Here is a 13,832-nt window from a genome sequence, read left to right as displayed (position 1 = left end):
TACTTGCCTTGGCTGCTCTGTCTGCTACCGCGGCTACTGCCTGTCTTGCTCTTTCACAGAGTATTAATCATGCTCACTTTGCTAATCAATTATCTCAAAATACCAGTCTTGCTTTATCTTTACAAAGTCACATAGATTTACAGATGAATAACAAGTTAGATGAATTTAAAAACGCAATTTGGGGGATTGGAGATCAGATGGCAGCATTAAAATTGAGGATGCGTTTAGCTTGTCATGAAAAGTATACATGGATTTGTGTTACTCCTTACAAGTACAATGACTGTATTTGGGAATGGGAAAAAGTAAAAATGCATCTGCTGAGTGTTTGGTCAGATAATAATATTAGTCTTGACCTTAAGAAATTAAATGCTGAAATTCAGGATATGCAAAATGCACATCTTGATGATATTTGGCAAGAAGATGTAATTAAAACTTTACTGGACCATTTAAAGTGGTTAAACCCTCAGTCGTGGATTACTGGAGGGTTGTCAGGATTTATTACCCTGGCCATAATTTGCCTATTTTTGATAATAATCTTCTCATGTCTGTTTCGTATCCTCATGCAACAATATACTACTCTCGGCACTACGCTTCATGGAATTATTTTGCAGCAAAAATTAAAAAATAAAAAAGGGGGAACTGAGGGAAACAGTCAGCCTTGAGATCAGGCTATGGACATGCCAGGCATGCCGCCGCTGCTCGAAGGGACTGTCCCTACTTGTTCCCTTCCTTGTTCCATTCCATGGGAGATAAATCACCAGGGCCCAGAAATCAGAAAGAATGTAAAATGAGACAAGCAAAGCTGTCTCCCCCTTGCACATGCAGGTTATTTTGGATGATTCTGGGCTTATGGGTTTTCTCCCAGGGAAGTTAACCTTGAGCCAAGACAGTCTATAGATAATGTAAACCACCATCTGGCAACCTTCCATTTCTAGTCTATATAATCTGCAACCGTAGCATAATAAAACTTGCCTTGCAACCATCAGTTGTCTTGGTCCTTCTGACTCCATTCGTCGGTGCTACTTCAGTTCCTTACCCCGTCCCTTCTGACCCTGGGCGGTGAAATCCTCTTTCTCCGGCTGGTCCGCGGCACATATGAATATATGTTTTTGTCTTGCTGTACTGCACATATGCTGTCTAGTAACAGATATTTTGTCTGCTAGTAGTGTTGTAGATTATGTCTTTCCAAAGCGCTGAGGCAGTGAACCTATTCTGTAGTTGCAGCTGATGCCTGAATGTATCCTAGCTGACAAATTATTGATTAATAAGAACTTGAATTTCTAAAGATTAGTACTGTTAACCAAAATCTGAGCAAGGAGTCTCAAATGTAATTCTTAGCCAGAATTACATGTTAATGAACCATTTAACAGTGTAAATCGAGGAACATCAGTGTAGGGATTTCTTTTCATTTATTTTTTACCTGTTTGAAATATCAGTTAAAGGTTGGCAGCTTGGTTGCAGACGAACGGTCGTTTGAAGTTCACCAAACTACTTAATGTGGAATAGGATAACAGACTTCCAACGCCCTCAAGGCTGTGACCTTGCAGCCATTTTACACAGCACATCATCATCCTATAGGGATGAACCTTTCCCTGGCCCGAAAAGTAGCCGCTCTGTTGAAGCTTTGCTTATTGGAACAGGCTTTTGTTTCCAGGTTACATGTCTGTGGAAGACTTAATTCTGAATAGAAATATAGATATTACTGGAAACTAATTGTTTTTCTATTATACTCTGCTTTATCAAAAAAGTAAAACATTTAAATTGTGCTACAAAAATTCAGATGTTGTCTTGCAATCTTTAAACAATAAATGAATGATTTGCCCTTAAAAAAAAGAATTAAGCAGTTAAGCTGTTGGTCCCACATCAGACAAATCATCCTTATACCTCCTGTCAATATTGTTAACAGAGACTGTTACTTTATGAATCCTTATGATCCCGTGATTCTTTCTTTCACGTTTCAGGGCACAGCAGGTGAGAGAGTGGATTTGTTAAACTGGGTGGGTTTATCCTTCTTTTATGCGTTCATTCAATTTTATGTTCATTTACTTACTATACACATATGGCAATAGAAGCTGCTAAAGCAATCATTGCTATTCTGCAAAACAACAAGGCACAGAAGCAGATGTCTTATTTCCGAGATTTCTCCCCCCAGGATTATTGTGATTAAAGATACCTTCCCGCAGTTTCCTGGAGAGGACAAGGGGCTACTCGCTGGAGGTTTTTTAATGACTTGGAGAAAGGCTCAAATATGCCCCCATTATGGTAATCCACCCCAGGGGCAAACCACACAAGAATATTATGAATTTATTTTATTTTTCTATCCTTGCAAAGGTAATACTCAGCTCACTAGAATATGAAAACTATACTGTCAAATTTCAGAATTACATGGATGAAGAAAATCACCAAAGTGGCATCATATCATGTGTGTTATAGTTGTATTGACTATATTAACTATGTTGTGTTAACAATGTATTGTATAACTATATATTGAAAAGGCAAAATGCTGTACCTTATTTCAGAGAAAATAATTATGTTGGCAAACCCCAAACTGTACATTGTAGACGGGTCCTAGGAAAAGAAGATTTAATTCATAGTGGACAAGAGGTTAGCTTCTGTTTTCAGCCATGTGCTATTTCAAGAATTAAACATCATGAATAATACAGGATATAAGAGGAATAGTCTAAAGACGGAAAAGCACATTTTGATTAGGAAAGAGAATTTAAGGCTTAAGTCTTTATTTTTTTTAAGGAAAACTGCCTTATTACTATGAGATAAGAAAATTGTTTCCTTCTTTTCTTCCTTGCTTTCTTCTTCTTCTTCTTTTCTTTAACCTTTTTTACTTTGGATATTTGGATATTTGACCTCTAAGCTGAGATGACTGGAAATGCCTCCTCTGGGCACTAAATGCTGACACCTCCTGATAAGAGGGAAGCTGCAAAGTAGAAGAATTGACAGTCAGTATGTTGATGTTGGTCTCAAGCACACTGATGTACATTTGTGTATTGGGGAAGGGGAGTGAAGCTTGAGAGTGGGCCAGTGGGGAGGGGTAAATATTTTGTGATGCTGTCTACCTATGGGCTTATAAAGTTTACAGCTGCATTAGGAGGACAAGCACTACCATTCGCATGAAAAGTAGGGCAGACGTCAGTTGCAAAAGCTTCTAGCCATACACATAGGGAAATACATAAATGATACACCTTATTGCATTCACCCATTCACCCTCCCCTGTTCACGCTAATTGGAAATTTCTATCCATTTCAGAGAAGTAACACAACTATCAATCATTTTCCCTGGCACGAATCTTCCAGGAGGAAGAAAATGGAACACGCCTAGCAGCAGAGCTCACGCACTAGCCCATGTGTCTTAGATTTAATATCTGATCACTAGCTGGATTGAAGCCAAGAGGTGGTTCACAAAGTTGCTGCATATTAGAATCACCTGGGGAACTCTGAGACCTCCCCGTGCCCAGGCTCCTCCCTAGACCTACTGAATCAAAATCTCTGGGGCTGGGACCCAGACACCAAAGTTTCTCTTAAAAGCTCTTTAGGGAAAGGGATATGGGAACAGATGTATATGTATAACTGATTCAGTTTGTTATAAAGCAGAAACTAATTAAAAAAATATTTAATACTAAAAAAAAAAAAGAGCTCTTTAGGTAATTCATACGAGCAGCAAAGCTTGAGAACCAGCCCAATAACGGGAACAAACGTATTTCACACAGATAAAGTGGGGCAATTCATATGTTAAAAGAACATGAATATATATATATATATATATATATATATATATATATATATATATTTCTTTTTTTCTCTTTATTCTGTTTGTGTTTCAAATAGGCTTTTTTTTTCCTTCTGCAAAAAGCGTTATTGTTTCCATTTGGTCCAAGGCTTGGGAGAGTGCTCCAGGGCGGTTACAAAGCTGCCTAGTGGCTGCAGAGCTGGGCTTCGGGCAGAAGCTCTGACGCCAGAGGGGCTCCTCAGAGGCCGCTGGACTTCAGAGACTCCTGTTTGTGCTCGAGCGTGAGCCTTTCGAAAAGATACTCGCCCAGCCCAGCCTGCGGACCAGCCAGCCTGCGGAGGTTGGTCAGGTGGTTGCCCATCTTCTTGATGAGTTTCAGCTGCTCCTCCAGGAAGCGGCTCTCCACGAAAAGATACTCGCCCAGCCCAGCCTGCGGACCAGCCAGCCTGCGGAGGTTGGTCAGGTGGTTGCCCATCTTCTTGATGAGTTTCAGCTGCTCCTCCAGGAAGCGGCTCTCCACGAAAAGATACTCGCCCAGCACAGCCTGCGGACCAGCCAGCCTGCGGAGGTTGGTCAGGTGGTTGCCCATCTTCTTGATGAGTTTCAGCTGCTCCTCCAGGAAGCGGCTCTCCAGGAAGTCACAGAGGTGAGAGTCTGCGCGGGCAGGACCCAGGGCGCGCAGATCCGATAGTGCCTGGTTCAGGTTCTTCTCCCTAAGAATGGCGGCTTGCACAGTGTCCTGGGTTTTACCCCACTCATCTTGAGAAGGCTTCCGCGCATCCTGGAAGAGGGCGCGGCCGCAGCACTTGTTTTGCATTTTCAAGAGTCGCTGGGCGCCCTCACACTTCTCTTCAGCCAGTTGGCGAAAAATGTGGCCCCCATTGTCCAGAGTCCCACTGTTGCTGTGGAAATAGAAGCTTAGAGAGAGGTAAGTGTCCACAGATGCATGTTGAACAGGCGGTGGATGGCGGCCTCCACCTCGATGGAATAATTCTGACGAACCTGGGAACTCGTGGTTGATCAGTGATAAGGAGCTAAGCTCCAAAAACGGTGTTGGCCTGTCCTGGAGGCTGAGGATAGCTGAGTGGCTGATTCCAAAGGTTGCGACAGGAAGAAATGTTGGAGTGTGGTCGGGGGCTGGAGCAAGGAGCGTCCCTGGGTCTGTTCATTCCAAACACTGTTGAAGCCAAAGACAGATCTGCAGGACTGCCGAGTGCACTGCCTCAAATAGGCTTTGATATAAATGAACAAGAAGTCCAAGCAAGGACAAAACTTACCCTTCCCCCCCACCAAAATAGCTGGTGATACTAGAATCTAGATCTGGGAAGGGCTTCTTCCATTACTTTAACATTCCAAGCCACTAGAGCAGTGGTTCTCAAAGTATGGTCACCTTGTAACCAAGCAGTACCCTATGGGGCCTTCCTAGGACAGACCCATCCTCCATAGCCTCTGCTGTAGTTCCTCTCTGAAGTCCTCAGATAATAGTATCTCAGGCATATTTCTTGAGTTTTCAGATGCTAAAAACCACCACCCAATGGAAGAAGTTAACTCTTTGATGATCATGAGCACACAGCCCCCAGACCTTCTGGCACCTAAGGATGGATAATGTTACCTGCCCTGTGGCCTCAACATCAGCCAGTCAGATGATTGTGCACGAGCTGATCACATTCCCTGGGACGTCCCTCCCTCACGTGGCCTTTAAAAATGCTTTGCTGAAATCCTTTGGAGATTTCAGGGTTTTTGGAACACGGGCCACCCCTCTCCTTGCTCGATCCTGCAATAAACCTTTCTCTGCCCCAGACTCCAACCTTTCGGTTTGTTTGGCCTCACTGTGCTTCAGACACACGAACGTGCATTCGGTAACAACCTGACCAGCTTTACCAGCGTCCCCTGATAATGTGTCAGATATTCAAGTTTTAGGGCCCTGTCCCAGCCCTATGGAATCAGCAACTCTAGTGGGGCTCAGTGATCTCTGTTATAACTGGCCCTCCAGATGATTTTTATTCACCTTAAAGTTTGAAAATATCTGCATTGTCAGCTGCCAAAGCGTCCACCAGCAGGTGAAGGGGAGAGACGCCTGGAAAAGATAGGGAGTAGCCAAGGCAAGTAGAGCAGCATTTGCCGTGGTAGTAATGGAGAATGCCTTTTCTCCACTGGTTGGCACAGACGAGTATCTGGGGGCAGTGGCAGGGTTATTTAGGATGCTTTACATTTCAATGTAGAGTGACCTCTGTCCTGGTTTGCCAGGGACTTCCCCTGTGTGAGCACTTAAAATCTCATCCTGGCAAACCCCTTAGCCCTGGATTTGAAGAACTTAGGAAATCACATGAAATTTAGGGGAAACATGATCTAGGTTTTGGGCAAGTCACAAGTGCTAATTAAAGCTAAGCAAGTATGGACAACATCTAGCCTTCTTTACCCCTTTGCAGGAAGGTAAATCTGATTGGGTGAAAGAACTTATTGTTAAGAAATCTTTGTAGAAACATCCCCTTCTGCTTAGTCCGCTGGTTCTCACTTCTGGCTAGACAATGGCATCGTCTGAGGAGATTTAAAATGATTTTATTGGTTTAGGATGACCAACTGTTGGTTTTTAAAAAGTGCTTCAGATGATTCTAATGTGCAGCCAAATTTAGGTGCCACTGCTTAAGCTTTTGAACCGCTGCTACATATTTTCACCTCATCTTCCTATGAGACTATCCAACTGTAGTTGGTTTGTTTTTTTTTTCTTTTTCTTTTTCTTTTTTTAACTGTCTTATTATAAGATTTAGTGTCTAAAATAAGATTGAATGTACAGAAAATCCTGCTAGTCCATCTGGTATAGCTGGATCCTTAGAATAATATCGTTAAGATATATACCATCTAAGTATTGTGATTGGCCTTTTTAAAATGAACATATGCATTGAATTAGTACCATCTGTTTTGAAGCTGTCATGTTGGGTAGCTATACCTCTAATCTGCTGCCATTGCTAAATATCTGGACACCTCTTATTAGGAATTGCTTTTAAACATCTTTCGGGGTTAAAACCAAGATTGCTGTATTATTTGTACTGGGACCACAAAAACCTCACAAAGATCCCCCGCTGTACTTTCTACCCCCATGTCTAACCCTTGGCAACTTCTAATCTGTTCTCCATCTCCACAGTTTTGTTATTTTAAGAATAATATGTAAATATCATCATGAATTACTTCATCTTCGGAGATTGGCTTTTTAAAATTTTTCCTTCGGCATCATTCCCTTGAAGTTCATTTCAATTTTTGCATATATTAATAATTTGTTCCTTTTTGTTGCTCGGTAGTATTCTATCATAAGATTTTATCACAATTTGTTTCAACATTCATCCATTGAAAGACATTTGGGTAGTGGCCAGTTTGGGGCTGTTATAAATAAAACTGCTATGAACATTTATGTGTAAGTTGCTGTGGGAACTTAATGAAGTTTTTGTTTCTTTTGGATAAATGCTCAAGAGTACAATTACTGTGTTGTAGGGTGAATCTACTTTTAGGATTAAAAGAGACTGTCAAGCTGTTTCTCAGAGTGGCTAAACCATTTTATTTTCCCACCAGTGATGTGAGATCATTTTTCTATGTACTCACCAGCATTTGATGTTGTCACTATACTTTAATTTTCGTTATTCTCTGATATCTCATTATGGTCTGAATTTGCATTTCCCTAATGGCTAATGATGTTGAGCATCTTTTCATGTGCTTCTTTGCCATGTGTATATTCTCTTCCATGAAATGTCTGTTCCTGTCTTCTGCCTATTTTCTAGTTGGGTTTTTTTAAGTTGTTTGGAGAGTTCTTTGTATATTATAGATACAAGTCATTTGTCTCATGTGGGATTTTCCAATATGTTTTCCCACTGTGTAATTTGAGTTTTCATCCACTTAAAATGATCTTCTATGAAGCATTTTTAACTCATTTGGATGAGATCCAATTTATCAATGTTTGCTTTTATTGATCATACTTTCCGTGTCAAGTCTAAGAATTATTCACGTAGTTCTAGATGCCAAAGATTTTCTCCTATTTTTTTTCTCAAAGTGTCCTGCTTTTACATTGAAGATTATGATCCACTTTGATTTAATTTTTGTGTAAGGTGTGGAGGTTTAGGTTAAGGTTCATTTTTTGTTTGTTTGTTTTTGTCGAGGGATGTCCAACTGTTTCAGTACCATTTTTTGAAAAGTCTATTCTTCCTTGATAGCTTTCACACTGCTGTCAAGAACAAGTTAAATGTATTTATGTCAGTCTATTTCTGGGTTCTCTATTCCATTCCATTGATCTGTGTATCTACCCTCCATCATTACTGCAAAATCTTGAAATTGGGTAGATGAATTCCTCCCATTTTAATCTTCCTTTACAAATTGTTTTAGCTATTCTTCAGCCTCTTCTTACTATATAAATCTTAGAATAAGCTTGTCTATATACACAAAAACCTTGAGGGCATTTTAAGAGTAACTCTGTTAAGCCTCTTAACTTGGGGAGAATTGACATCTTTATTATGTTGTGTTTTCTAATCCATGAACAAGGTATGTCTCACTATTTGTTTGGGACTTTTACATTTTTCTTCATCAGCATTTTGTAATTTTCAGTATAGAGGACCTATAAATGTCTTATTGGGCTTATATTTAAGTATTTATTTAGGTCAGTTGTAAATGGCATCACATATTTTTATTTAAGCTTCTACACATTTGTTATTAATATATAATTTGATAAAACTGTGTTGATTTGTACTCTAAAACATTTACAAACTAATATTATTTCTCAAGCTTTTTGTGGATTCCTTGGTATTTTCTCCATTTAGATTATCATCTCCTCTTCAGATACCGTTTTACTTTTCCTTATTTAATATAATAGTATATATTACTGTTCAACATTCAGTAGGATATATTCCTTCCTATTCAACGTAGTAGGAATAGTCCTTTTATCTTTTAAATAAATGTTTTAAAAATTTAACTTTTAAATTTATGTATTTATTTATTTTTGCTTTACTTTCTTACTAGAACCTCCATTAATATATTTAATAAAAGTGGTGAGGGCAGATATCAGTGCCTTGTTTCTGATCTTACAGAGAAAGCATTCAGTCTTTCACAGTTAAATATAATGTCGGTATAGGTTGTTTGTAGACCCTCTTGATGAGTTTCAGTATGTTCCTTTTCTATTCCTAGTTTGCTTGGGGGTTTTTTTCTTCTTTTTTAAAAATTTTTAACTTTATTATTATTTTTTACAACTTTATTGGAGTATAATTTCTTCACAATGGTGTGTTAGTTTCTGTTTTATAACAAAGTGAATCAGTTATACATATACATATGTTCCCATATCTCTACCCTCTTGCGTCTCCTTCCCACCCTCCCTATCCCACCCCTCCAGGCGGTCACAAAGCATCGATCTGATCTCCCTGTGCTATGTGGCTGCTTCCCACTAGCTATCTACCTTACGTTTGGTAGTGTATATATGTCCATGCTGCTCTTTCACTTTGTCACAGCTTACCCTTCCGCCTCCCCATATCTTCAAGTCCATTCTCTAGTAGGTCTGTGTCTTTATTCCTGTCTTACCCCTATGTTCTTCATGACATTTTTTTTTCTTAAATTCCATACATATGTGTCAGCATACAGTATTTGTCTTTCTCTTTCTGACTTACTTCACTCTGTATGACAGGCTCTAGGTCCATCCACCTCATTACAAATAGCTCAATTTCGTTTCTTTTTATGGCTGAGTAATATTCCATTGTATATATGTGCCACATCTTCTTTACCCATTCATCCGATGATGGACACTTAGGTTGTTTCCATCTCCGGGCGATTGTAAATAGGGCTGCTATGAACATTTTGGTACATGTCTCTTTTTGAATTATGGTTTTCTCAGGGTATATGCCCAGTAGTGGGATTGCTGGGTCATATGGTAGTTCTATTTGTAGTTTTTTAACGAACCTCCATACCGTTCTCCATAGTGGCTGTACCAATTCACATTCCCACCAGCAGTGCAAGAGTGTTCCCTTTTTTCCACACCCTCTCCAGCATTTATTGTTTCTAGATTTTTTGATGATGGCCATTCTGACTGGTGTGAGATGATATCTCATTGTAGTTTTGATTTGCATTTCTCTACTGAGTAAAGATGTTGAGCATCCTTTCATGTGTTTGTTGGCAGTCTGTATATCTTCTGTGGAGAAATGTCTATTTAGGTCTTCTGCCCATTTTTGGATTGGGTTATTTGTTTTTTTTGTTATTGAGCTGCATGAGCTGCTTATAAATTTTGGAGATTAATCCTTGGTCAGTTGCTTCATTTGCAAATATTTTCTCCCATTCTGAGGGTTGTCTTTTGGTCTTGTTTATGGTTTCCTTTGCTGTGCAAAAGCTTTTAAGTTTCATTAGGTCCCATTTGTTTATTTTTGTTTTTATTTCCATTTCTCTAGGAGGTGGGTCAAAAAGGATCTTGCTGTGATTTATGTCATAGAGTGTTCTGCCTATGTTTTCCTCTAAGAATTTGATAGTTTCTGGCCTTACATTTAGGTCTTTAATCCATTTTGAGCTTATTTTTGTGTATGGTGTTAGGGAGTGATCGAATCTCATACTTTTACATGTCCCTATCCAGTTTTCCCAGCACCACTTATTGAAGAGACTGTCCTTTCTCCACTGTACATTCCTGCCTCCTTTATCAAAGATAAGGTGACCATATGTCCGTGGGTTTATCTCTGGGCTTTCTATCCTGTTCCATTGATCTATCTTTCTGTTTTTGTGCCAGTACCATGCTGTCTTGATTACTGTAGCTTTGTAGTATAGTCTGAAGTCAGGGAGCCTGATTCCTCCAGCTCCATTTTTCGTCCTCAAGATTGCTTTGGCTATTCGGGGTCTTTTGTGTTTCCATACAAATTGTGAAATTTTTTGTTCTAGTTCTGTGAAAAATGCCAGTGGTAGTTTGATAGGGATTGCATTGAATCTGTAGATTGCTTTGGGTAGTAGAGTCATTTTCACAATGTTGATTCTTCCAATCCAAGAACATGGTACATCTCTCCATCTATTTGTATCATCTTTAATTTCTTTCATCAGTGTCTTATAATTTTCTGCATACAGGTCTTTTGTCTCCTTAGGTAGGTTTATTCCTAGATATTTTATTCTTTTTGTTGCAATGGTAAATGGGAGTGTTTCCTTGATTTCACTTTCAGATTTTTCATCATTAGTATATGGGGATGCCAGAGATTTCTTTGCATTAATTTTGTATCCTGCAACTTTACCAAATTCATTGATTAGCTCTAGTAGTTTTCTGGTAGCATCTTTAGGATTCTCTATGTATAGTATCATGTCATCTGCAAACAGTGACAGCTTTACTTCTTCTTTTCCGATTTGGATTCCTTTTATTTCCTTTTCTTCTCTGATTGCTGTGGCTAAAACTTCCAAAACTATGTTGAATAAGAGTGGTGAGAGTGGGCAACCTTGTCTTGTTCCTGATCTTAGTGGAAATGCTTTCAGTTTTTCACCATTGAGGACGATGCTGGCTGTGGGTTTGTCATATATGGCCTTTATTATGTTGAGGAAAGTTCCCTCTATGCCTACTTTCTGCAGGGTTTTTATCATAAATGGGTGTTGAATTTTGTCGAAAGCTTTGTCTGCATCTATTGAGATGATCATATGGTTTTTCTCCTTTAATTTGTTAATATGGTGTATCACGTTGATTGATTTGCGTATATTGAAGAATCCTTGCATTCCTGGAATAAACCCCACTTGATCATGGTGTATGATCCTTTTAATGTGCTGTTGGATTCTGTTTGCTAGTATTTTGTTGAGGATTTTTGCATCTATGTTCATCAGTGATATTGGCCTGTAGTTTTCTTTCTTTGTGACATCCTTGTCTGGTTTTGGTATCAAGGTGATGGTGGCCTCGTAGAATGAGTTTGGGAGTGTTCCTCCCTCTGCTATATTTTGGAAGAGTTTCAGAAGGATAGGTGTTAGCTCTTCTCTAAATGCTTGATAGAATTCGCCTGTGAAGCCATCTGGTCCTGGGCTTTTGTTTGTTGGAAGATTTTTTATCACAGTTTCAATTTCAGTGCTTGTGATTGGTCTGTTCATATTTTCTATTTCTTCCTGATTCAGTCTTGGCAGGTTGTGCATTTCTAAGAATTTGTCCATTTCTTCCAGGTTGTCCATTTTATTGGCATAGAGTTGCTTGTAGTAATCTCTCCTGATCTTTTGTATTTCTGCAGTGTCAGTTGTTACTTCTCCTTTTTCATTTCTAATTCTATTGATTTGAGTCTTCTCCCTTTTTTTCTTGATGAGTCTGGCTAATGGTTTATCAATTTTGTTTATCTTCTCAAAGAACCAGCTTTTAGTTTTATTGATCTTTGCTATCATTTCCTTCATTTCTTTTTCATTTATTTCTGATCTGATTTTTATGATTTCTTTCCTTCTGCTAACTTTGGGATGTTTTTGTTCTTCTTTCTGTAATTGCTTTAGGTGCAAGGTTAGGTTGTTTATTCGAGATGTTTCCTGTTTCTTAAGGTAGGATTGTATTGCTATAAACTTCCCTCTTAGAACTGCTTTTGCTGCATCCCATAGGTTTTGGGTCGTCGTGTCTCCATTGTCATTTGTTTCTAGGTATTTTTTAATTTCCTCTTTGATTTCTTCAGTGATCACTTCGTTATTGAGTAGTGTATTCTTTAGCCTCCATGTGTTTGTATTTTTTACACATCTTTTCCTGTAATTGATGTCTAGTCTCATAGCATTGTGGTCGGAAAAGATACTTGATACAATTTCAATTCAAACAAAATTTTTTTTTAGCTAAGTAGTATTCCATTGTATATATATATATATCACATCTTCCTTACCCATTCATCTCTTAATAAACACTTAGCTTGCTTCCATATGTTGTCAATTGTAAATAATGCTGCCATTAACATTAGGGTGCACATATCTTTTCAAATTAATGTTTTTTGGTTTTATTTTTTTCGATATATATCCAGGAATGAAAATGCTGTGTCATATGGTAGTTCTAATTTTTTTTTACAAGTTTATTGGAGTAGAGTTGATTCACAATGGCGTATTAGTTTCTGCTTTATAACAAAGCGAATCAGTTATACATATACACCTGTTCCCATATCCCCTCCCTCTTGTGTCTCCCTCCCTCCCACCCTGGACCCCTCTTTACCGCTTCCCAGCAGGTGCACTGTCCTCTCCCTGCTGGACTCTCCCTCTCCCTCCCATTCCTCTTCCACGGCCTGGTGGGAGAGTGGGGAGAGGGACAAGGAAACTTAGGGGAAGCAGCAACGTTTCAGCCTTATAAGAGTGAGATAATGGCTTCCGTGGTGGTGCAGTGGTTGAGAGTCCACCTGCCGATGCAGGGGACACGGGTTGGTACCCCGGTTCGGGAAGATCCCACATGCCGCGGAGTGGCTGGGCCCATGAGCCATGGCCGCTGAGCCTGCGCGTCCGGAGCCTGTGCTCCGCAACGGGAGAGGCCACAACCGTTAGAGGCCCGCGTACCCCCCCCCAAAAAAAAATAAATAAAGAGTGAGATAAGTATGTAAAAAAAGATCCCAGGTACATCGACTCAGTGGATTAAAAAGTTACGTTAAAACACGCAATTTGGCAAAGCTCTTTGGCTGAATGTTTACTGACACTGCGTTCAGAATTCTGTACTGGGGGAGTACACGTCCGCTCCCCTCAGGCACCTTTGAGTCCAAGAGCCATTTGGAGAAGCTAAAATCATAGAAAACCACAGGTGCTCACGCACCCTTCAAAGGGTGTCTACAAACACACACACACACACACACACACAAAAAAGGGCACCTTTGGATGCCACAAAGTCCATGGATTGTCCAAAGCCTGCCCCTTGATTCCAGTTAAGAAGTTCTAGTCTACTTATCAAAATCTTGAGAATGTGGTATCACTGTTGACCCAGAGATTTCACTACCTGAATAAAAATGTCACATGTACAAAATACTAAATGGAAAAAACTCCAGTTCAACACAGATTATTTTTCTGAATAAAAATGTCACATGCACAAAAAGACTAAATGGAAAAATTTCCAATTCCAGACAGGTTATTTTTCTATGAGGGTAGGAAGTATATGGTAGCCGAGATGCAGAGAAGAAAATAGCCAACTC

General features: G+C 39.5%; 1 pseudogene across 1 annotated transcript in view; it reads right to left on the bottom strand.

Annotated features, from left to right (window-relative positions):
• Window positions 1-4,212: 4,212 nt before the first annotated feature.
• LOC308610773 (ferritin light chain-like) overlaps window positions 4,213-13,832 on the bottom strand; it is a 67,219-nt pseudogene continuing 57,599 nt past the window's right edge. The window contains exon 2 of the transcript in view: window positions 4,213-4,750. The product of the transcript in view is annotated as a ferritin light chain-like (transcript). The remainder of the gene's footprint in view (window positions 4,751-13,832) is intronic.

Source organism: Mesoplodon bidens, assembly GCF_964165515.1.
Source record: "Mesoplodon bidens genome assembly, contig: HAP1_SCAFFOLD_178, whole genome shotgun sequence".
Taxonomy (NCBI): Eukaryota; Metazoa; Chordata; class Mammalia; order Artiodactyla; family Ziphiidae; genus Mesoplodon; species Mesoplodon bidens.
Note: the sequence above shows the minus strand (reverse complement) of the source record. Positions and strands in the feature narration are given on the sequence as shown.